The following is a 26,700-nucleotide window of genomic DNA, read 5'->3' on the forward strand; positions in this document are numbered from 1 at the left end:
TTCTTCTTTCTGGAAGACAAATGAAAAGCAAACAAGACGAGTAAATGAACTATCGGGGTGTGCGGGTGAGTGACGGGCCTTAGTCGCAGACGAGTTGAGGCGGGCCCGTTTCTGTGCCCCCACACAATCTAAACTGATACACATGTACCATCTTCAAAGAGCTCAGACTCTCTGTAATAATCCACGTTTGCTTTGATCTTGGGGAGGGTGAGAGAAAATAATTACATGTTTCTGTGAACAGTCTCACGATGAATCAAAGGTGAAATTCTATTGGGGCAGTGGAACAGGATGGGAATAAGAGGCTGGTCTTTAGCATTAGATAGGAAGGTGATATGATGTGACCCTCTGAGGGGTACTTACCCCAACCTGTCTGTTGCTACAGGAATAAGATGGGCAGACAGAAGCAACGAGTTTTATATTCTATTATACAACAGTTAGTTCTGGTCCTTGAATCTGATTGAACAAGAGACTTTCCATGAGTGCTGATGTCTTTACTGTTTGTATCACTCCGCTTGTGTTCGAATCACAGCCATGCTTATGTGGGACATACAACGCTCTTGCTCGTGTGAATGTGTTATATTGCATTGTACACATTACATTCTCAGCTTTGCCACAAGAGAAGCTATAGCAGACAGAGTAAACTCCTCTTATTTGGAAAGTATTCTGTTATGGTGTAGCAACAGTTTCAAGAGAATCTTGCTGACCAAGTTATTTTAGTTAAACCGTCAATATGTTCATAACAAGCTACATGAATAATAATGCATTAGGTTTATAGGCATAGCTATTTGAAGGTAACTTTATTGCCTTCCTCGGTACTGAAGTTTGTTAATGCCACTGTATTGTAATAATGTGCATTAAAGATGTTCAACTGGAATGTGCTTTGCAATGAATTGGCCGAGCATGTCTCTGGCCTACAGGGGCGTTCACACTGACAATTAATAAATTGCTGGTGATCGGTAAGTCTTTGTGCTGTTAGTTGTTCACTAGGCATTATTACTTCACCGCTGTATCCAACTGTATCAGGCAGCAGATAGTTTTTTGTACTCCCATTTGTATTCGTTGCATTTTGTCACTGTGCATTTACAAAAAGTTGAGATCTGCTAAGCAATGTAACATCAACAATGGGCGTTGCCATTTATGTAGCCAACTCTGATTGAATATGAATGACTTAGGTCAAGGTGTCAAGATTGTCTGGTTAGTATGAACCAGTTAGTAGTAGATGGTAGATGCTGTAACTACAGTATGTAATTTTGCTATGGCTCCAGAATGGAGTCAGATGGCATTTATAGCTCAGCTGATTGGTTTAACCCTCTGGAGTCGACGGAGGTGCTGGCGCGATTACTTGGATTTTTATTTTCTTATAAAACAGCAACGACTTAAAATACACCATCATTTAGGTCATACAGATAAGAGGAAGGCATAATTTGAAACTGTAAAGGGTCTACTTTGATTTGTGTCCACCCACAATAAAAACAAAACGTTTTTGTAAAATACAGAAACTTTCTGCTGCCTCTATCTCCATAATTGTAATCTTCCTTATTGTGCTCGATAATGTGATGAAGTGCACTAACACTGAGGTCCCCGATGGCATACAATGGCGATTGACATCTCATTTGCATGACCTCAGATACGTGGACGATGAATGTTTGATGGCTCATTCTTTCAAGTCCATCAAAGCTAAACTGGAACACCTTCAATAAAATGTGGCCAAAGTTGGACTGAAGCTTAACGTCAAGAAGACCAAACTGTTGCGGATAGGCACAAATGACACCCAGCCATTGCTCCTAGATGGGGTAGTCATCAAAGACGTTGAGGAATTCTGTTATCTCGCCTGCAAAGTGACCAAAAATGGTGGAACTGATGTTGACATTGGCAATCACATCAACAGAGCTCACCAAGCCTATTTCGCGCTGAGCAAGGTGTGGAAGTCATCTACCATATCCAAGAACCTGAAGCTTCACATCTTTGGTGCTTGTGTAGAGAGCGTGCTGCTGTATGGCTGTGAAACTTGGGGTCACACAGCAGGACATCAAATATTTGCAAGTGTTTGTCAATAAATGTCTTCGTCGTTTCCTACAAATCTTCTGGCACAACCACATCTCAAACCAAGATCTGCTTGAGCTCACCGGTAGAAATGCAATGGCCAATGAAATTGAGAAACATAGGTGGCGATGGATTGGTCATGCCCTCCGTTGGCCTCTACAAGACATCAGTAGAACTGCGCATGATTGGAACCACCAAGGCAGTCGTAGACCCGGGCGACCAAGCAACACATGGTGCAGAACGGTAGCAAAAGAAGCTGAAGGCAATGGCAAAATATGGCGGCAAGTCAAGGCACTGGCAAACAACCGTGAGGCATGGAGACATTGGACTGAAGTGCCATGCTCCTCATAGGAGCCACAGCAAGCAAGCTATCTCCGTAAACTTTTTTCTTGAGCACCTCACAAAAATGTAAAATTGCCACACAGACATGATAAATATATCTATAGAAACCTTGAAATGTCTACTTTTAAGTGAATTAATTCAAATCCAAAGCAAAAATTCTCTGATAATGTAATGTGCATGAAACTCACAAGTGGTAGAGTTTTTCCATCTCTTCTCATTAGTGTTGTTCCTGACACACCCATTGGCAGAGTGCGCTATTCATATGGTAATGACCTAAGATAAGCCGTACAAATATGGTAAACGGCCCCATCAATGCTAAAAAAAAATGTCATCAAGCTTTATCAGATACATTATCCTTCCATCACTTTTGGAAGATGGCAAGCTATACACACGTGATGAAGAGCGCATGTGTATTGCGTGTAAAATGTGAGTCCGGTCTGATGCTAATAAAGTGCAGTGCTGATATATGTATCGTCGTGAGTGATCAAGAGTTCAAAAGTATGATTGCTTGGGGGTAGAAGCTGTCATGAAGTCGGCTGGTGCGGGTCCTGATGCTGCGATACCGCCTGCCTGATGGTAGTATTGAGAGCAGCCCAAGGCTTGGGTGGCTAGAGTCTCTGATGATCCTCCGAGCTTTTTTCACACACCGCCTGGTATAGATGTCCTGGAGGGAGGGAAGCTCACCTCCGATGATGTGTCTGGCAGTTCACACCACCCTTTGCAGGGCTTTGCAATTGAGGGCGGTGCTATTGCCGTACCAGGCAGTGATGCAGCCAGTCAGGATGCTCTCTACAGTGCTGGTGTAGAACCGTGAGAGAATGTGGTGGTTCATTCCAAACTTCCTCAGCCATCTCAGGATGAAGAGGCGCTGGTGAGCCTTCTTCACAACGGCCTCAGTGTGGACGGACAATGAGAGTTCCTCAGTGAAGCTGCTGACTCTCTCCCCCAGTACTCCATTGATGGTGATGGGGCTGTGTTCTCTGTCTTTACTCCTGAAGTCCACCACAAGCTCCTTGGTCTTACTGACATTGAGGGAGAGGTTGTGCTCCTGACACCAGCATGTCAGAGTGTGCACCTCCTCTCTGTAGGCTGATGTTTCATCATTGTCAGTGATCAGACCTACCACCGTCGTATCATCAGCAAACTTAATGATGGCATTGGAGCTATGTGTTTCCACACAGTCATGTGTGTACAGGGAATACAGGAGTGGGCTCAGAACACAGCCCTGCGGGGCTCCAGTATTGAGAGTCAGTGATGAGGAGATGTTGCTGCCCATTCTAACCACCTGACATTTGCTTGACAGGAAGTCCAGGATCCAGCTGCACAGTGAGCTGTTTAAGCCCAGAGCCCGGAGTTTCACATCAAGCTTGGAGGGCACTATGGTGTGGAATGCTGAGCTGTAGTCTACAAACAGCATTCTCACATATGTGTTCCTTTTTCAAGGTGGGAGAGAGCAGTGTGTAGTGTAGATGCAATGGCATCATCAGTGGAGCAGTTGTTGTGGTAAGCAAACTGCAGTGAGTCCAGTGAGGCAGGCAGCACAGAGCAGATGTAATCTCTGATTAGCCTTTCAAAGCATTTGCTGATGATGGGAGTCAGAGCAACAGAATGCCAGTCATTTAAGCAAGTGATTTTGGATTGCTTTGGTACAGGCACAATGGTGGACATTTTAAAGCATGTGGGGATCACAGACAAGGAGAGGGAAAGGTTGAAAATGTCAGTAAAAACACCATCCAGTTGGTTCACGCACGCTCTGATGACGCGTCCTGGAATACCGTATGGACCCATGGCTTTTCAGATATTCACCCGTCGGAAGGATCGTGTTACATCCGCTACAGAGACGGAGAGTGAACTAACCTCTGTAGCTTCAGCCACAGGAGCTCTCTTCACAAGGGCGGTGTTGTTTCCCTCGAAATGAGCATAAAAAGTATTAAGCTCATCCAGGAGAGAAGCAGCGGTGTTCACAGTGGAGTTTTTTATTCCCTTTGAAATCCATGATGATATTAGTTCCCTACCACATGCTTCTACAGTTGGTGTTGAAAGACTTATTTAAAAAAAGATTTGATCCAGCAGAGGATATATTTTCTGATAAGGAAGTCATTTATTCATTTATTCATCTATTCATTGTTTACGTACTGTGTGATAATAGGGTACAACAGGGCAAAAAGCTCTGAGGTAAAATGCTCCTTTGATTTTAATTTCTCCCAAAAAACTAAATAGCATTATTTTTATTCCATATTATATATTATTCCAATCACAATGGAGATTTATTTGTTTATAGAATACTTGAGATGTAATGAAATGTCAAATGTGATCAAAATGAACAAGAAATGGTGCACCTGTTTCTGGAGTTTTTATTTTGAACAAGCATTATCTTCATTTGTTACTCTAAATGAATCTTGCTGTCTCAAACATCTTGCAATATTTAACAAATTATGCCATCTAACTATTTCCCTAATATTTACACTATTTCACGATTTCTATTGTGCACTATGTTGTAAATAAACGTAAAAAAATAAATAAAAAAAAAATCCTCACAGTGGCATTCCACATTGATAGCCCCATTAGGGGGTGGGCCATTATAACCCTAGGTGCGGAGTACATCAATATTCATGACCATTGGCACTCCCTTGCATACAGCCTTTCTAAAACAAAAGGTGGCATACACAAGTTAAATCAATATTTTATGTGAATGAATGGACAGGATTGTTTTCACAATATGTTGTAACAAAGACTCTGGTCTACTAAATCCAGCACTCAAAAGTCTTGTGAAAAAATATTTAGTATGTGTGGCAGCGGGGGCGTGGTCAAGCATCTCTCCGGAGAGAGAGAAAGCAGTAAGGGCGCTTACACCTGAGCGAAATTATGTCTAACACCTGTCTCTAATTTCAGTGAGCACGGGGAGAGCGGAATAAATAGACACACCGCAAGTAGAAGAGGGAGAGAGAGATAAAGAGACTGGTCAAGACAGAGCCGAACCAGAGCAAAGATTTTTAATGAGAGTTTATTTTGTGAAGAGGTGTGAGATACTGGTTTAACTTAGTGTTTAAAGAGAGACTGTAAATTGCGCTGCGAAGAGGAAAAATAAACCCTTACCTAAACAAGGAAAGCTGCTTCTCGCCTCCTCTTTTACAGTATGTTTTTTATGGCCCTATCTCAGTGTTGTCAATGTATTTATTTTTTTTACTAATCAAGCTTAAACTTGATTTTCTAAAAAAATACCAATGTGTACATACAGTACATGTTGCTCACATATTATTGTAGCACAATTTGTGCTGAATACAGTGTAATGAGACTTTTGCTATTAATATGGTGTAAGTAACTGAAATAAGCACAAATGTCAGGGCATGTCAAAACATCTCCAGGATCCAAAAAACACCTCAGACTCAGAGGGTTAAACGTCTGTGCCCAGAATTGAGTGTCCATATCCAAAGATGACAGAATTCAAATTGCCTATCTCTGGGGGGCACATGCCAAACAAGCAACTGCCATTGAGATGAATGGTAATACTAACTGATAGCTTTCTCCAGGTAGACCTCCTTTCTACATGTTGCTTTGTCGCTGCAAATCGCTGTCACTGTCCTTTTCTGAATGTGAAAATTCTATTTCTGTGGGTTTATAATGCTATGATGAAGACAAAACAAGCTCCAACTTTTCATGACTGAAATTGGTGTGTTTAAATCAAAACTCTAGTCGAAATAGGGTTGCTAGTCGAACACCAGTCGAAATTGTGCTCGATAATGTGATGGGTTGCTTCATTCATCCAGTCAGCTTTAGTTTGGACAGAAATACTGGCCAATGTCAACAACTCACCACCCTTGTAAATCACTGAGCCAACTCAAATTCACAGACTGCCTCGAACACAGAAGCGAACCATAGACCCAGACCATCCCGATGTCCTGGAACATTCCGAAAAGCAGTGGTTTGCGTTTTGACACATAAAATCGATATGAGATAGAAAAGTGTTTCAGCAGCAGCATCAGGCTTAAAATGAAAACACTTCAGAACAGCATCAGCCATCTCACACAGCTGACAACACGATCGATAGGCCTTAAACAAAACGCCTGAAAACTTTTTGCAGGTAGACACTGTGCAAGTAGGGTGATAGGAAAAAATGTTATCTAAAACCTTTTCTTGATAAAAATAATTACAATTGAATTATTTGCACCCCAAACAAACCCCACAGAGACCTGAAGGAACCAGCTATGCCGGCGCAGAGCACAAAAGTAACATTTAAATTTTACTTAGCAGACTATGTTCTCAACAGACACTGCATTACCACACCAAAATAAAGTTAACATACCACATAAGAGTCAGTTACCAGAAAAGGTATCTGTGAAAACACATAAAGTACAGAGGCTTGGCCACATGTAACAAAGAGAACTCAATACATGAACCCTACAGTTGCAAATACAGTACCATGGCGGTACTGCTGAATTACTTGAGATGGACTTGTATTCCACAGAAAACAGACCCTTGAACCAGCAACATGATCACAAGAGAACTCGACATGTTGCTACCGAATGTTCCATCAACCCCATTCTGCACCATCAGATCTTCTCCTGTGGCACTCTGAGATGCGGGTTTTGGACCCATGGAAACCAGGAAGTAATTGTGTTAATTTAATAAATGATGAGTGCAATTTGGTGGTTGCATTTGCCCTCTTAGGCTACATTTTTACTCCACTGACAGTTAGGGTTAAAATAAACATTCATAAAATACGTATTCCTGTTGACTACATAATATACGATTAAAAATACAACTCAAATTTGTCACTACTTTGTGGACATTTCAGCCAGAAACTGGAGCTCACACTTGCCCATACATTCAACAACACTTACAGTTTTGGGCAGTGATTCAGATTTCGGTAAGTATAGACTTATTTCAGCTGAAGAACTTTCAACCAATTGTCGGTGAATTTACAGTGATGTCAGTCTGGAAACTTTTTTTTTTAAGTACCAATAAAAAAATAAATACAAAAATATGAACATTTATTTTGTATTTTCTGATCAAACATTTGTTCATTTAAAATAAATAAATAAATAAAATCTTAATTAAGTCCTATATTAAAAATGAATGATTATAGAAATTAGTGTTCTTTCTGATCTTTTCCAAGCAGCAACTATAATCCTATCACACACTGTCTGTGAAATGATCAATATTGGCATCAGTTTGTCCTATCTTTACAGGACAGAGCAATGTTAATTGGCACAATCATCAACATAGGCCATGAGAGAGGAACAGGGCCATCAGTCTGGGTGAGGACAAAGTAACCATAAAGACTGACGAGCAACTGATCAATCCAAAAGACAGTAAGGGGAAAAAATAGAGGGAGAGAGAGAGAGAGAGAGAGAGAGAGAGAGAGAGTATGTGAGTCAGAGGCTTCTTAATGTCCTCACTTGATCAGAAAACTGTGTCATTCACCCTCATACATTTTCTTTCTGTCTCTCACACACACAAAACCACCCGTACACACACACACACACACGCTACATCCACTTCATCACACAAACTGTGAGAAGTGTCCTCATCTGAATGTCAAGCTCATGTCCTAGGAGAATACAATGTGATCCCTGGTATTATTATTTAATTTAAGCATTACCTGGAATTGCCTTTCCTTGAACACATTGCCGTAAAAAGAAGACATTCTGTTCAGCTTGAACTCACAGCCACAGCAATGTTTTGTGGACTCTTTAAAGGAATACTCCATCCAAAAATGTATATTCTGTTTGTTTTTACTCACCAACATGCTTTTATTTGAAAAACAAAAGGAGGATTTTTAAAGCATCTTTACAAAAGAAAAAAAACAGCATAAATGTACAAGTAGTTCATACAACTTGTGCACTACATTCCAAGTCTATATTCCATAGCATTGTGAGAGGAACAAACCAAATCAAATATGGTGCAGGTCAACATCAGTGACATGTGATTCTCACATGTGTCATTACCAAATGTCTTTGACAGCAAACAGCACAAATTAAAATATGTATTAAAACACTAGAATTTTTTTTTTCTTTAAATATTTAAAATATTCCTTTAAACAGAGAAAAATGAAGCCAAGCCCCAACTGTGCCAACTATGTTATATTCAATTTATTCCATACCTCTCCTTTTAATGTCTTAATACTGAATGGAGAAATTAAAAATGAAAGTTTTGAAATGATTACTCTGATATAGAGCAGCTTCATATTGCCAGAAATATGGATTTCTTTTCAGTTCAAAGATTTAGCTTCCAAACACATTTACACAAAACATCATAGAATAAGGGAGGTGGCGCCTTGACTGTGAATTCGATCCAGGCAGATAAAAGCAAACAAAATTTGACTAGGAAAGAAAAGTGATGTCCCACTAAAACAGGTTTAACACACACATGCACTCTCTTTCCTTACTTTAGCTCTCTTCACAGCAGGTTTTTTATTTATTTATTTATTTATTTTATTTATTTTTTAGCTACAAGCCCTCCTTATCAGTATCCTAATAATCAAAGCTGAGCGCATTCAAACAAACATCTAGTCTTACAAGAAATCCATTTCCCATTGCTTCTGCTCCTACGCAATATTCTTCTCCACCTCTGTTTATTTACCACCATGCTGCAGAATCAGGTCATAATTCCACAGTGAGAACGGCTGAGAGAAGCATTCCAGATCAGTAGGTCAGATCTGAAAAAACACAGGCACTATTAATCTCATCAGCATTGCATAGTGAGAAAATATTTGTGGTTAGCATGACTCCTGAGGTTGTGATGATCACACAGGCATCCAAGGTAAAACTCTCTATTCTGTTTCATGTTCCCCATTAGCACATGCCTTTGTACGATTGACCATTGACTTTGAAATGTTAAATATACTGTACCTCTCTAAATGTGTTAGTGAGTTTTTTTGTTTGTTTGTTTGTTTAATATGCATTATAAAGTGAAAATAGAAAGAAGAATCATACAAGAGGATGGCAAAGTACATAAATTGTAAGGGGATACATTTCAGCATTTGAATTACATAACAAACTACATTTAAAAGCTTGTTCAAGTGTTAATAAATTGCACTTGAGTAGCTCGGCTACTGTTAGTATCAGTAGTCGGGCAACCCTTATCATGCATTATAGTAAAAGTACAGTATTTGGATGTCATAAGATAGCATTTTACGAGGAAAGGGGGTTACTCATGATTTTTTGAGAAGGAATAAATGTCATAGTTGTAGCACCTCTAAAGTTCATTTCAACAGGAAAGTGTTGTGATACACTATATTGCCAAAAGTATTCGCTCATCTGCCTTTAGACGCATATGAACTTAAGTGACATCCCATTCTTAATCCATAGGGTTTAATATGACGTCGGCCCACCCTTTGCAGCTATAACAGCTTCAACTCTTCTGGGAAGGCTTTCCACAAGGTTTAGGAGTGTGTTTATGGGAATTTTTGACCATTCTTCCAGAAGCGCATTTGTGAGGTCAGACACTGATGTTGGACGAGAAGGCCTGGCTCGCAGTCTTCGCTCTAATTCATCCCAAAGGTGCTCTATCGGGTTGAGGTCAGGACTCTGTGCAGGCCAGTCAAGTTCTTCCACACCAAACTCGCTCATCCATGTCTTTATGGACCTTGCTTTGTGCACTGGTGCGCTGTCATGTTGGAACAGGAAGGGGCCATCCCCAAACTGTTCCCACAAAGTTGGGAGCATGGAATTTGTCCAAAATCTCTTGGTATGCTGAAGCATTCAGAGTTCCTTTCACTGGAACTAAGGGGCCAAGCCCAGCTCCTGAAAAACAACCCCACACCATAATCCCCCCTCCACCAAACTTCACAGTTGGCACAATGCAGTCAGACAAGTACCGTTCTCCTGGCAACCGCCAAACCCAGACTCGTCCATCAGATTGCCAGATGGAGAAGCATGATTCGTCACTCCAGAGAACACATCTCCACTACTCTAGAGTCCAGTGGCGGCGTGCTTTACACCACTGCATCCGACGCTTTGCATTGCACTTGGTGATGTATGGCTTGGATTCAGCTGCTTGGCCATGGAAACCCATTCCATGAAGCTCTCTACGCACTGTTCTTGAGCTAATCTGAAGGCCACATTAACTTTGGAGGTCTGTAGCGATTGACTCTGCAGAAAGTTGGCGACCTCTGCGCGCTATGCGCCTCAGCATCCGCTGACCCCGCTCTGTCATTCTACGTGGCCTACCACTTCGTGGCTGAGTTGCTGTCATTCCCAATCGCTTCCACTTTGTTATAATACCACTGACAGTTGACTGTGGAATATTTAGTAGTGAGGAAATTTCTCGACTGGACTTGTTGCACAGGTGGCATCCTATCACAGTACCACGCTGGAATTCACTGAGCTCCTGAGAGCGGCCCATTCTTTCACAAATGTTTGTAGAAGCAGTTTGCATGCCTAGGTGCTTCATTTTATACACCTGTGGCCATGGAAGTGATTGGAACACCTGAATTCAATTATTTGGATGGGTGAGCGAATACTTTTGGCAATATAGTGTATGTACAACAAGCCACGTGAAAATAATTTTGCAAAAATATTGGTATAGTAATACCAACTAATATAGTGATTCTAAGAGACCAGGTAGATTTTTTATAATTTACTGTTGTCATTTACAAATGTTGCACAGCCAGACTTGAACATGCATCACTCATATGTGCAGCATCACTAGAGTTGCCAATCATCCCGTATAATACGTAATTGTCCTGTATTTAAAAGAACAAAATTGCATTCCAAATAAAATCCATATGGGATGCCATTTGTCCAGTATTGTAGCATCTTTCGGCTGTTGCTATGTTGCACGTCACCACAATAGACAGAAGAGGCCAGGATAAAGATCAGTGACAGTCAGTGCACGTTTTCTGTCAGAAGCAGGAGAATTTTGTCAAACATATAGCATTCGAGTGCATGATAATTGTTTCTCACCATTGTGATTCCTAAACACCAGTAAACGCACCTATTCATGACATGACATTACATTGCATATGTAAGTGCTTGTTCTGGAAGAGAAACACAATGAAGTTGAGAAAAACTGCAGCACTTTTAGTACAAAAGTACAGTACAGGTTTAGTTAAAATGCTTACATTTCCTTTTTGATAAACACTATTTACTGTCAAAGCAACAATACTTTAATCCAAGGAGAAATACACTATTTCCATGTGAAGCCTTTTCTCTCTCTTAAAAATCCATCATAATTCAAGGTTGCTTAAAACAGTACTAAGACTTGTGGCTAAGACAGTGGACCTGGAAGGCCAAATTATTATTATTTTTATTTTTTGTGATATTACCTACTTTTAACATATTAGTAATATACTGTCTACAAACAGATTAACCATATTTTAAATTGAAAGCTGGTTTATTGAGCTTTAAAAACCAAAAAGGCTTAAACTTAATTATGAGGAAGAAAACAGAAAAATATTGTCTTGCTCCATTGACTGCAGCTTCATTGTTTTTTTAAATGAGTGTTTGTTAAAAGTCAAGATAGAAATTTGGTTCTCCCCGGTTGTTGTTTTAAAGTGGTGTTCATTTTAAGCGTTTTAGGGGCTGTTAAAAAAAGATGAGCATGTTTTTGCATCCATCCGTGCTATTTTTCAATTGTTTTCCAAGGTGGACCTTTTTTCTTTTTTTTTCTCTCCTTTTAAGGTGGACCTTTTTAAACATTGTGCAGCCTCTCGTGCCAGAGCCCCGCTGAAAAAAAAAAAAAGTCCTGTATTTAGAGCTGGAATGCCCCGTACTTGGCTGGTAGAAAGTTGAGACCACGGCTCAAAATTTCAGAGGCCACATAATCTGCTAGACCACGGAGAAAAAGATTGTCATAACAGAAAACTTTAATGGTATTTTCTGTTTATTTTTATATTATTTTTTTCAATCCCATCCTGCAAGTGAAAAAGAAGACAGTAAAGGCTACAAGTACAGCAATGTATTCCTCTTGCTGGATCAAAGGCCTGGTCACCTGATCCCAGGACACCCTCTCCAGCATATTACAGTATTCCCTTGATCTTAGTCTTATCATGTAAGGATTTGTGGTGGCAGGCAGTCATCAGTAGTATCTCTTTCCTCTTTTCATGAAGAATAAACCAGCACACATCTAGCTAAGAGAGACTCTTTCGGGCTTACTGTGCTATATGAGTGTTTTTTTCATTAGTGGAAAAGGTTACAGGCACGTCAGTGAGATCCGCTGTTCTGTGGCATGATGTGAGAATCCCTGCTCATTGTCCGTGTCTCCAGCTGCCAGATGGGCCCTCATACCCGACATTATCCTTCAATACAGGCAGTGCTCGAATTGGTAATATTTGTATTTATATTTAGTAAAGAAATAATGACAAATAATATTTAATTTATACAGTTAGGATACGGTGAATTATTTACAATAATCAGGGCTCTACAGTGCAAGCGTTTTACTCGCATTTGTGAGTGAAAATTACTGCTTGCGAATGCAGAAAATTATTTGGCTGTACGGTGTGAGTAACACCTGATCTAACACCCAAAGTTATGAACTTATTATTGCAGCCTACAATCAGAATTAAAACTCCCTAATGTATCTTCCCTCATATACCAAATACTTTTAAAAGAGGCACGTTGGTTATTTTTGCATTAAAAGCACCTTTTTTCGCTCTCACATGGCTGCAAGTCTCGCTTGTTTTTATGTGTCAAAATTATGGACAGCGTTTTGAATAATGACAGATTAATCTCGCTCTCACACTCAATATTCTGAGAAAAATAGCGAGTCAAATTAAAATAAGCAAATCCATAATATGCATGATAACTGTAAACAGCATGTCAGCGTCCTTGTCTAACTCAACGTGATAAGAAAAATCTCAAACATAAATGTTTTTATTAAAACAATCATATAAAATGTCACTCTATCAATAACAGCCTCTTTACACAACTGCGTGATGACGATGCGCACCAAATTTACAGCATTCTGCTTCTAACGCAGGTGCGCTGGCTGTTGCGTGGACAAGTGCTTGTGGGTTTCTTTTTCTTGGATCTTCAATAGTCATGTAAATTCTATAACATCATGTGTAATAGACCAGTAGAAATGTCAACCGCTAGAAATGAATCAAGTATCATGTCTATCGCGGTTATGCAAAATCCGTGGTAATGCACATTCCCAAAAATTATTGTATTATAATAATCATTTTGCATTTCTCATGGCCATCGATGATAGTTCTCTCTCTCGCACACACGAGAAACACATAGAGCGTGAGGAGGGAGCGTGCACATCCATGGCGGTGATATACTGTATGTGTAGACTTATAGAATATATAAGTAGAGGGGGCTTCAAGATAAAAAGTTTGGGAACCACTGGTCTGGCGCATATTTTCATAAAACAAAATTAAATAAAATATAAAAAACAGCATATACAGATGCAGAATTGCTTCTCTGTGGTAATTTATGTCATATAAAATATTTTAACATTATATAACTTTCATGAATAACCCATTAAGCATTACTGCATTATGCAATGCTTAATAGACAGTTAAAACAGTGAAACTACATTAATGCTGATGAACTACCTACTAATCTGTTAAGAATTAGGCCTTATGTTTGTTAATGGCAAATGGAAGTATAAAGTGTCATCAATATATTATTAGTTTATTAGTGGATTAAGGGGATCCATCAGGACTGATGTAGTCTGGTGCTGCCTGTAAGATTAATTTAAGAAATAATAATTTGAAAAGGGTTTATCAGAGAAGACGTCGTTTGTCATGTATGAAGTATCTTTTGTTAATTAATTCTGTAGTAATTCTTAATGCATGCATGCTCTGTTGTGATACATTACCTGTTGTATCAACCTGAACACCGAATGTTCCCCTAAATACCGTTAAGGGCAACCCCACCCCCCCATCCCATATGACTGGAATCAATTCGGGCACTGAATACAGGTGTACAAATAAGCCAGGTTAATTATCTGGAAACAGCAGCCTATCTTGTTAATAATGGGAATATGAATGCGGCAGAGGTAAACGCAGGAGACTGACGTGTCAGTGTGTGTATGCCAGTTATTGGGAGCAGCAGTGGATGTGTTAGGTTGAAATAGAGGTGAAGCAGACTCAAGCCTCGGGACATGGTGTCTGTAAGAGGACATGAACACAGCCATTTGCTGTCAAAGCCACATTGTAATGGAGAGCAGATGCTTTATTTAGAGAGGACTTTATTTATAATGCTTATGATGTTCATACAGATCTTGCAGAGAAAGAGAACAGCTTTTTCAAGAAGCTAATGCGTTTGCCTTCACATGTTGTCAACTTAATCCCCCCACCCCAACCAACCCATATAGACTCTACTGGTAACCTGCAATTGTTACCTTAAAGGAATAGTTCACCCAAAAATAAAAATTCTCTCATCATTTACTCACCGTTATGCCATCCCAGATGTGTATGTCTTTCTTTCATTTGCTGAATCAAATTAAGATTTTTAGAATAATTTTCCAGCTCGTTTGGTCCATACAATGCAAGTGAATGGGTACCAAAATTTTGAAGCTCCAAAAATCAAATAAGGCAACATAAAAGTAATCCATACGACTCCTGTAGATAAATCAGTGTCTTCAGTAGTGATATGAAAGGTGTGGGTGAGAAACAGTTCAATATTTAAGTCATTATATATATATATATATATATATATATATATATATATATATATATATATATATATATATATATATTCTCCTCCCTGCTCAGTCATTCTCCACTTTAACTTTCACATTCATTCTTCGTGTTTTTGGTGATTCACATTCTTCATACCAAGTGCCCCCTACTGGGCAGGGAGAAGAATTTCTAGCAAAAAAGGACATAAATATTGATCTGTTTCTCACCCTCACCTATCATATCACTTCTGAAGATATGGATTAAAACACTGGAGTCATATGGACTACTTTTATGATGCCTTTATGGGCTTTTTTGTGCATAAAATATTTGGCACCCATTCACTTGCATTGTATGGACCTACAGAGCTGAAACGTTTTTCTAAAAATCTTAATTTGTGTTCTGCAGAAGAAAGAAAGACATATACATCTGGAGTGGCATGAGGGTGAGTAAATGAGAGAATTTTCATTTTTGGGTGAACTATTCCTTTAAAGGAATAATTTACCTAAAAATTACAATTCTGTCCAAATTTAATCACCTTATCTCGTTTCAAACCTAACTTTTTGTTGTTTTTGCATAGAATTGTTTTAAACACAAATTACAAGTTATTTTTTAAACTAAGTTATCATGTGAAAACAAGCCACTGTGAATGAGCTTTTGTCATGGTGCTCTTAAACACTTGGTTGTCAAGATTTTCACTGAAAAAGTCACTTTAATTTCAGATTATTTCTCACCAAAACCTATTATATGCTTTCAGAAGACTTAGAATATGACACGAGTCACATGTATGGACTGCTTCTATGATACTTTTGTGTCCTTTAAAAGCTTTTAAGTGAATCACTATCAACTGCCATTGTATTGGAAAGGCGGTCTGGGATATTCATTAAAACATATTTTGCATTCAGCAATTTTATATTAACTTTTTGACCACATGGAGCACTTTTTTTTAGGTTACCTGAAAAAGGCTGTAGACTACATGGTCAAAAATATGTGGACACTGAATGAGAAAAAAAGGAAGAACTCATTATAAAATAAATAAATAAATAAAAATAAAAATAAATAAAATAATATTCCATTGAAATTGAATGAAAGAACCAGTAATTGAATGCACATGTGTGTGTGTGTGTGTGTGTGTTGTTTGGGTGTCCACATTATTTTGGTCGTATAGTTTATATTACAAGTGAAAACAAAAATATTTTATCTATTAAGCTGATTAAAAAATATTTTGTCCTAAAATTTTTCTCAAAATTCTATTTTATGTAATCTGGAATTAATAATTCAGATATCAGAGATGCACTGCAGAGTAAATCTACTGAGAAAGACAGAGAGAGGGAGAGAAAAGGCCAGAGTGTGGGGCTCAGGATCCTCTTCACCTGATGAGGGCAGACTGAGATCATTTTCCCTGCTGATAGAGCTCTAATTTCCCTTAGGAGAACTAAATCCAACCCTTTCTCACTGACTCTCTCCTTCCGTGTCCACCCCCCACCACCTTTCTCTATGTTGAGGTTCACTGAGCTCTCTCTCTGTCTCTCTCTCTCTCCTCAGTTATGCTCTTTTTTTTTTTTCCTGAAGAACACTTAATACACACTTCTTTCAGTTTTCTCTGATGTTTTAAAATGACTGCTTGTGATACACAAGAAATAGGTAACCCACATTAAACAATGTCCTAGATTACCCTAATTCACCCTACCTTAAAACTTAATTACTTTTGTATTTTTGTTAATGTTTTATTTTAAGGGTTTGTAAAATAGTTTACCCAAAAATGAACATTCTGTCATCATTTAGTCACCTATATGACTTTCTTCTTGCTTGTATTATATTGAAAAGTGTCCTTAGTACATTGTTCAACATTTCTCCTTTTGTGTTCCACAGAAATACAATTTGGTATAAGTAAATAATGACAGAATTTTAAACTATTTAAAGGAATAGAATTTGAACAATTCCTTTAATAGTATTTAAAATTGGACTAAAATCCAAAACTGCAGGAAATGTCTCTTTATATGATTACTTTGACTGAAATTGTGACTGCTCACATGGTTCACATCATAATGAAAACATGTCACTCTGACTGCTGCTTCTTTCTTGCAAATATTTGGTTAAGAAGCAGACCCTTTTAAACAACATCTTGATCATTTTAATTTGAGAAGCAGATGTATTTCTAAGCCTTGCATGTGCCGTACTAGAGGCCAAGCTGATAGAACATTAAGCCCAAGCAGAAATAGAGAGACACGGATACTGGCCCTTCTCCAAAACCTCTCTCGTCTGCAGTGTGCACCAGCTCAACAGGGGTCTATAGGTCTGGACAACTCCGTGCAATGGGCCTCTTGCCATCCCACCCTTCCCCCCTTGCCCTATCCCTCTCCTCTTGCCCCACTCAAACACCCACCCCACCCTGCAGGACCAGGCTCTGCATCCCATCTGCCGCCCGCCCCAGCCGGGCCAGTGCGGCACTCTGCTCTCATTTACAATTCAATTAAAGCCCGCTACCCCCATCCTCTGCAATCCAGCTTGGGCTGTAAAGATCAGTGAGCACCAGTGCTACAGTCAAACGGCATAAAGCCAGCTCTTTCACAAACACACCATCTGAGATCAGTCAATGCTGCCTCAAATCTGTTTCCACTTTAATAGACATGGTGACTTTCTGCTTTTTCGCACTTCCCTTCTGTCACCATATAGTGAAACAGCAAGAGAACAACACAGATGGGTATGACACTGAATATCTGTGAAAAGTAACAAATATCATTAAATAATTAAAACTTTAGTCAAAAGTTAAGACAATTATGTCACAATGTTTACTATACTGTATAAATACTATATATACAGTTGTGCTCAAAAATTTGCATACCTTGGCAGAAATTGTGAAATTTTGGTCTTTTAAATTGTCTTTTATTTAAGGATAGTGATCATATGAAGCCATTTATTACCACATAGTTGTTTGGCTCCTTTTTAAATCATAATGGTAACAGAAATCATAATGGCCCTGATCAAAAGTTTACATACCCTTGAATGTTTGGCCTTGTTACAGACACACAAGGTGACACACACAGGTTTAAATGGCAATTAAAGGTTAATTTCCCACACCTGTGGCTTTTTAAATTGCAGTTAGTGTCTGTGTATAAATAGTCAATGAAATTGTTAGCTCTCACGTGGATGCACTGAGCAGGCTAGATACTGAGCCATGGGAAGCAGAAAAGAACTGTCAAAAGACCTGCGTAACAAGGTAATGGAACTTTATAAAGATGGAAAAGGATATAAAAAGATATCCAAAGCCTTGAAAATGCCTGTCAGTACTGTTCAATCACTATTAAGAAGTGGAAAATTCGGGGATCTCATGATACCAAGCCAAGGTCAGGTAGACCAAGAAAGATTTCAGCCACAACTGCCAGAAGAATTGTTCGGGATACAAAGAAAAACCCACAGGTAACCTCAGGAGAAATACAGGCTGCTCTGGAAAAAGACGGTGTGGTTGTTTCAAGGAGCACAATACTTGTTGACCCCTCTCCAAACATAGCACTTATGGTTGTGACCATAAAGCTCTATTTTGGTCTTGTCACTCCAAATTACAGTGTGCCAGAAGCTGTGAGGCATGTCAAGGTGTTGTCGGGCATATTGTAACCGGGCTTTTTTGTGTCATTGGCTTCTTTCTGAGAAGTATTGTCTTACTGTGCTCCTTGAAACAACCACATTGTTGCCCACATGTTGGGAGTAAGATTGCCCATCTCAGCCGTGCGTTGTTCTGCACCTCACTAAGCTTCAAAGGAGGATTTTACGAATCTGTTCCAGACAATCCACAGCCCAGTGACTGCTCTTATTTGTTGTTAATAAATCCTTTGAACGTTTCCTCTGCTCTTGGGTCTGTTTGTTCTCACTATCGCACTTTACACCGGATTACAATTCACAAGTAATCCACCATATATGTATATATGTATGTATGTATGTATGTATGTATATACACTATATTGCCAAAAGTATTCACTCACCCATCCAAATAATTGAATTCAGGTGTTCCAATCACTTCCATGGCCACAGGTGTATAAAATGAAGCACCTAGGCATGCAGACTGCTTCTACAAACATTTGTGAAAGAATGGGCCGCTCTCAGGAGCTCAGTGAATTCCAGCGTGGTACTGTGATAGGATGCCACCTGTGCAACAAGTCCAGTCGTGAAATTTCCTCGTTACTAAATATTCCACAGTCAACTGTCAGTGGTATTATAACAAAGTGGAAGCGATTGGGAATGACAGCAACTCAGCCACGAAGTAAAATGACAGAGCGGGGTCAGCGGATGCTGAGGCGCATAGTGCGCAGAGGTCACCAACTTTCTGCAGAGTCAATCGCTACAGACCTCCAAAGTTCATGCGGCCTTCAGATTTGCTCAAGAACAGTGCGTAGAGAGCTTCATGGAATGGGTTTCCATGGCCGAGCAGCTGCATCCAAGCCATACATCACCAAGTGCAATGCAAAGCGTCGGATGCAGTGGTGTAAAGCACGCCACCACTGGACTCTAGAGCAGTGGAGACGCGTTCTCTGGAGTGACGAATCACGCTTCTCCATCTGGCAATCTGATGGACGAGTCTGGGTTTGGCGGTTGCCAGGAGAACGGTACTTGTCTGACTGCATTGTGCCAACTGTGAAGTTTGGTGGACGGTGGATTATGGTGTGGGGTTGTTTTTCAGGAGCTGGGCTTGGCCCCTTAGTTCCAGTGAAAGGAACTCTGAATGCTTCAGCATACCAAGAGATTCTGGACAATTCCATGCTCCCAACTTTGTGGGAACAGTTTGGGGATGGCCCGTTCCTGTTCCAACATGACTGCACACCAGTGCACAAAGCAAGGTCCATAAAGACATGGATGAGCGAGTTTGGTGTGGAAGAACTTGACTGGCCTGCACAGAGTCCTGACCTCAACCCGATAGAGCACCTTTGGGATGAATTAGAGCGAAGACTGTGAGCCAGGCCTTCTCGTCCAACATCAGTGTCTGACCTCACAAATGCGCTTCTGGAAGAATGGTCAAAAATTCCCATAAACACACTCCTAAACCTTGTGGAAAGCCTTCCCAGAAGAGTTGAAGCTGTTATAGCTGCAAAGGGTGGGCCGACGTCATATTAAACCCTATGGATTAAGAATGGAATGTCACTTAAGTTCATATGCGTCTAAAGGCAGATGAGCGAATACTTTTGGCAATATAGTGTATATATATATATATATATATATATATATATATATACACACAGTATATTAAATTTAATACATTAATTACAGTATAATACATTCTAGTCTACTGTTCATAGACAGTAAAAAGCATACATGGGAACTCCTTCAATACTGTTTAAAAAGCATCATGAAGTTGGTTAAGAGCAAACTGTAATCTAGGATAAGGGAAGCTACTAAGAATTAAAAATCTAAGATGGTATTGACTCATTTTTGATCACAACATAATTACCATATTTCCCTTTGTGTAATCTAATAGTAGATGAAAGTACTGTTATTCTAAAATGTGGAGAAAGTTTGTCCAAACTTTTGCTGATAGTGTAAGTCCCCAGGTGTTGAATTCTTTTATTGGTTTACTGTTAGTATTATGAAATCTGACAAATATATAAACGGATATGCACTTTGTGAATAACACATGTTTTAATTATGTGAAATCTGTGGAGCTGCAAAATTATGGGGCTGCAGATTCAGTCCAGGCCTTCATTTAAAAAGACTACTGTGCTAATTTAAACCAAAATCTACATAAACATGATTTTCCCCCCTTTTTTAGATTGCCAAGAACATAAAGTGAAGGGTGTTATTTTGTCTTATTTATTTCCACTACATATTTGATCTAAGGATCTGCAAAGATTCCTCTAATTTGCATGCATCATTTGATGGGGATACCCCATTTTTGATATAATCACTGACTAGAGGGAAAAAGTGTTATGAAAGCAGAATTTATTAAATCTCTTATGATTTGCAAGCAATATCCAGAGGCAACCACCTTGCTGAAAAAAAAAAAAAAAAAAAAAAAAAAAGGAAAACAAGTTAGCTTTGTTAATATTTAATTACAGATGGACCAGCCTATAACATTCAAAGTGAGAGAAAAATGTAAACAGAGAAAGAAGCTTAGAAAAGAGAATAGCAGACAATGTATAATCCAGGCTGGGGCAGGGGAAACAGGATAAAGGACCGACCGGACCAAATTAGGGACGGGAATAAAAAACAGGACAAACAGACCAACAAGAATAGACCGACTGGAACATTAAAGAAAGACTGGATACACAAGCACACAAGACAAACTGGCACTTGACAGCACACACAAGGAGACTAAAATAGGGAGAGAAATCAACAGGTTAACAAAACAGGGCAGGTGAGACTAATAAACTAATAATGGGCAAACAAGGAGATGGGGTTTGACTTCAGACAGAGAGACATGTGACAATACAAAAACAAAGCCATGTGCTCTCACAAGACAATGAAACACCCGAATGGCATGAGCACACATCCCCAAGACAATAAGACAATATACGCTCATGCCAAACTATAAAAAAACAAGAAAATGCATAGCAACGGCAAACAAAGTGATGCCACACATTCTCACACTAAACAAAACTGATGCAACCACGTCAATAACAGACAGAACATGGAGCATGAGTGTCCAGATCCCGACACAGAATGAAACTGAACCAGACAGGAAGTCAGGATCCAGACACCATGCTCCGGACATTAAACAAGACAGACCGAAAAGCGCATGGCAGGGAATTCAACACTGAATTTATTTAATACACGAGTTTCACAATTTGAGTTGAATTACTGAAATAAATGAACTTTTTCACGACATTCTAATTTATTGAGATGCACCTGTATATGCTGGGTTTCCTCTATAATGAGAATGCAATGGCCTGACACCCACAGAGACAGAGAGAGACAAGAGACTGTGTGAGAAAGTGATGTGTAGTCTGAGTGTTGGTCAGCTGAGAACTGTGCCATGACCTGTGCCGTATTAAAGTCTCTCAGCTAAGCCCTGAGATCCCCTTCCAGCCATCTCTGCCACTCCACAGAGAGGTGGCACACTCTACTAATAGCCCATAATGTGTGGAATTATCAGCAGAGGGGCGCCCCAGCGCTGATAAGCAGTCTTAGCTGCCTTCATTAAGCTCTCCTGTTCCTCTCCGCTCCCTCCGAATGGGCCGCAATGTGACTGCGAGGCCTCTCGATGCTGGGACCCTTGCCATTAAGATGACAATAATAAGAAGAATGTACCATTAGCATAATAATACCTGCCATTGTGATTTGATGCAACTTTAATTTAAATGGATGGAAAAAGACAGCTGAATGAGAAGTGGTGAGCTTGGGTATTCAGTTTGTTATATGATGCCGATATTCCTCATTAACCTCCCTAATCCACCAGCTCATTTATATAGAACATTTCCTTAATTGCAGCTAAAAGCCAATGAAAATAAAAAAAACAGAAGGGAAACGGCAATCCATTTCCATGCAAACACATTCCACATTATGGATTTTGTAATTAAGCCATCTAAATTTTTGCCGCTCTTAAGCACACAAACACATTCATATCAAAAGTTGCACCTGTATAAACTTGAAAAGGCAAAAGAATGTTTAGATGTCTCCAAAAAATGGAAGCAGTTTGTGATTGGATGAGAAGTAAGCTGGGCCGCATAAAGTCACAGATGGAGTTCCAGTCCTGGTGGCAAATGCAGATGGGGAATTTATGACTGAAAGTACTTCCATGTTCTCCCATCATGTGTGTACTGGCGCTTACAAGAGAGGATCATGGGGGAGAGTGAATCACATGCTAGTGCCTTGTGAAAAATGAGAGAGTGTTGCAGTGATGGGTTTTGCACGATACTGTAATATATTCCCCATGCTTAAACTCCTGTAACACTGTGTACCGAAGCAGCTTCTTTTCAACCCCAAAACCGATGTTCCATACAGCCTTCTAACATTACAACCCTCAGGTATAAGACATTGTATTTTGTAGAGCCAAATCACATCTGTGCTTCTTTCCAACACACTGGCCTCCTTATCGAGTTCATTTCAGATAAATGAGGTGCATGTTCGGTGCTGTCAGTACCTCGCAATGCATGCAACAGAATCAAGGCCCTACAGTAATTCAGGTCACATCTGATCACATCCTTACCATGATGTTGGATCCAGAGAAAATTTGTGGTCGCACCAGCTGTGCATAATGCTGACTTCATGTGCTATTGGAATTAACGTAAAAACAAGTTGCCGACTTTGAAGTTAAGAGAACTTGAACTCATAAATGCCCCCTCTATACCAAGTTGGTGTAATCCATTACCTTTCAAAATGGCATAGAAGAAGAACTTTATGTCTTAAATGAACTTTATGTCCCAGTTTAAGACTTTAGGAACAGCTCATGGAACCTGGTCAGTGGATGTCCATTTACCCCACTTTGATCATCTTAGATGCGAAGTAATAATCAAAAGTTAATGTTCTCAATTTGCTTTATAAAAACAATGTAATTTAGTTTTCTAACATGTATGCATGCTTAATGCCGCCATATACTTTTAAAGGACTGTTTCAACTCTGTTAACTGCATATTTGCATCTGGCCTTCCATTAAATTTTGTTTAGCTTAGTCTGCTGAAGTTAAGAAATTAATATGCAGCTTCATAAGCTGTTTTAACATGTTTTAATGGTTATGAATTACATACTTATATGTGTCATAGGGCAGCACATGCACCGAATGAAATATATGGTTTTGCTCAATTTGAATGATGAAATATATATCCCTGGCAAAATCCATTGCTTCAGGCACACTTGAAACTAAGTCTGTTTTTTCACTTTCTCTTTCAGCATAAACCTTCATGTACCCAGTGTTCCAGACTGCAAGTTGCTACACTTTCTGGATAACAACCAGCTGGGATATTACCCAGGAACAAGTTCTAGGTCCCACAGAGGCTTAAGCTTGTACAGACTATTAACATTTGCCTAAAATTAAACCGTAGAACCAAATAAATATTATCTAAAAAATGGCAAAAGAAAGGTGGTGGGCTGTAGCTGTGCTTCAATGGGTGATGATTTTTTTTTTAATTTTTTATTATTATTATTAAAAAAAATAATAATTATGATGATATATAAATAAAAATAAATAATATAAATAAATAAATAAATAGACATTTAGTCTTTCGATTTATTCCATTTTGTTTGTGTAAACTCGAGTCCATACATTTCAGCTCCATTTAGTGTGTGGAAAAATAGTGTATTTTTCAACAGTTCGATCCAGTTCTCTTTTTAAAAATGAATAAAATGAACAGCAATAAATATAGTGATAACACAGCATATGATCTATTATACTGGATATTCCAAGAAAACTGAAAACGTATTTTTATGTTTTAAGGCTCCATGACAAAATGGAACAGTTATGAGAAGATCCACATCAGTCTCAGTTAAAACTTGCATGAGACTGCCTTTGCAATGTGACTCACCTCCCAGCCTCTCCTCTGCTGAGTGAGAGGAATACTGATCTGCTTCCTTCTGTATACCAGTTACTCACAACATTCAGATGACACAACATGAGGAGGAATCTGTGGAGCACACAATAATGTAAAGTGGCATTTGTTTAATACGTATAACTTGTATCCAAAATACATAACAAGCAGCACAATTTCATTCGGTGCATGTGCTGCCCTGTGACACATATAAGTATGTAATTCATAACCGTTAAAATGTTCAAATGAGCTTATGAAGCTGCATATTAATTTTTTAACTTCAGCAGACTACACTAATCAAAATTTAATGGAAGGCCAGGTTCAACAAAAAGTAGTGGGAAAGACCGAATTCAGGCCATAGGAAAAAAAGTGTTTGGCATTTTACTTTGAAAATGTAGCATGGTGAGAAGGCAAAAGCTACTCATAATTTTAAGTAGTTAAGCTACAGTCAAACATTTTTGATAAAGTAGATTATCTACAAGCTAATCTACAAGCTACAAATATTCTGTAGCTAACTACATTAAAGCTACTTAAAGGGACAAATTTTAACACTACAAATAGCATGCTGAAAGAAAAAAAAAACAGAGCTGTATCTGGCTCAAGCACAATCAAGATTTAGGTGACTACATTAAACTGGAACACATTCGTTTAGAAAAAACTAAGAACCACTTTAGATATGCATTTATTTCACTACAAAAATAATAAAGAACACAGAGAAAAAAAACAAAAACAAATCATGGGGTGTGGTCTATTGTGGGTATGCGTGGGTATTTTTGGAATGGCATACTACTGTACCACTCATACTATTTTTGTAGTATGAATGTACACTATGAACAGAATGCAAATTTTCTGTATACATTGAATACCCATATGACATACTATATTTGCAAATATGTGTGCAGTATGCAGACAGTGCACACTATGTGGGACACTGTGACCCATGATGTACTCAGCTTGACCTTCTATTTCCAGTCAGACAAATGAATTAGAAGTGATTCAGTTTTTGAGCAGACTGACAAAAGTTGTCAGTTTCACATAACAGTGGATTAAAAAATTACCGCATTAAATGCCATTAGTAGTGTTTCACATACTATTTTAATTATAATAATAAAAAATAGAAAAAAATAAAAAAAAAAAAAAAAACATGTAAGAATGCAGTTTAAAGTGTATGTAAAATAATTTGTAGTATCCAAGTATGCTAACATTCCATTCCAAACGTAAAGGAATATTCCAGGTTCAAAACAAGTTAAATTCAATCAACAGCATTTGTGGCATAATGTTGATTTCCACAAAAAAATTATTTAGACTCATCCCTCCTTTATTTATTAAAAAGCAAAAATCGAGGTTACAGTGAGGAAATTACAATGGAAGTGAATGGGGAACGTTTTTGGAGAGTTTAAAGGAAGAAATGTGAAGCTTATGAAGCATCATGGCAATGAAGTTGTAAAATTGGATATAACTTTACACAGAAAAGGTTAGTAAGTGATTTTACCACACTAAAATCATGTTTACACATATTGTTTATGTCTTGTGTCTATACTTTTGAAACAGTGAGTATTTTCACGTTCAAAAATTGGCCCCATTCACTTCCATTGTAAGTGTCTCACTGTAATCCAGATTTTTGCTTTTTTTTTTTTTTTTTTTTTAAGAAAAGGAGGGATGAGTTGAATTATTATTATTTTTTATTTTATTTTATTTTTTTGTGGTAATCAACATTATTCCACAAATGCGGTCAAATGAGCTTAACTTGTATTGAACCCGGAATATTCCTTTAAGATGTGGTCACAATACACTCCATTCATATGCCTCCAAACATGGGAGAATGGAAATGCAAGCTCATGTGAAGAAATTTCGCATTCCACTCCGGAAGAAAGTTAAAGTTTTGGTGAACTCCTAGCTGCAAATTTGCATGATGAGAAGACATGACCAATAGAAGATCTAAACATCAAAAACTGATCCCTTGTCTCAATAAAAAGAAAAAAATATTTCAAAGCTGGATGCATTTATTATTGCAGGAAGTTAGTAGATGGTATGTTGTGACATTTTCAGTATTGTTTGGTATTTGTGAAATATTATTTATTAAAATTAGAAGACCTCAAACGTGACATCATATCCTGTCTGTTGCTGTGTCCTAAGTAATTTTGTATGCTCAAAGCCTAGTGTGACTGGACCTTTTACCAGTCAGTCGTTTTTTAAACAAACTGTCTGAACAAACCATATTGTTGAAATGAATCGTATGTCTCAGAACTAGTTGTGAGCAAGGCCATTCTAGAATATTTGCTTGATACCCTTGTTCTTC

Source organism: Myxocyprinus asiaticus, chromosome 20 (assembly GCF_019703515.2).
Source record: "Myxocyprinus asiaticus isolate MX2 ecotype Aquarium Trade chromosome 20, UBuf_Myxa_2, whole genome shotgun sequence".
NCBI classification, from domain to species: Eukaryota; Metazoa; Chordata; class Actinopteri; order Cypriniformes; family Catostomidae; genus Myxocyprinus; species Myxocyprinus asiaticus.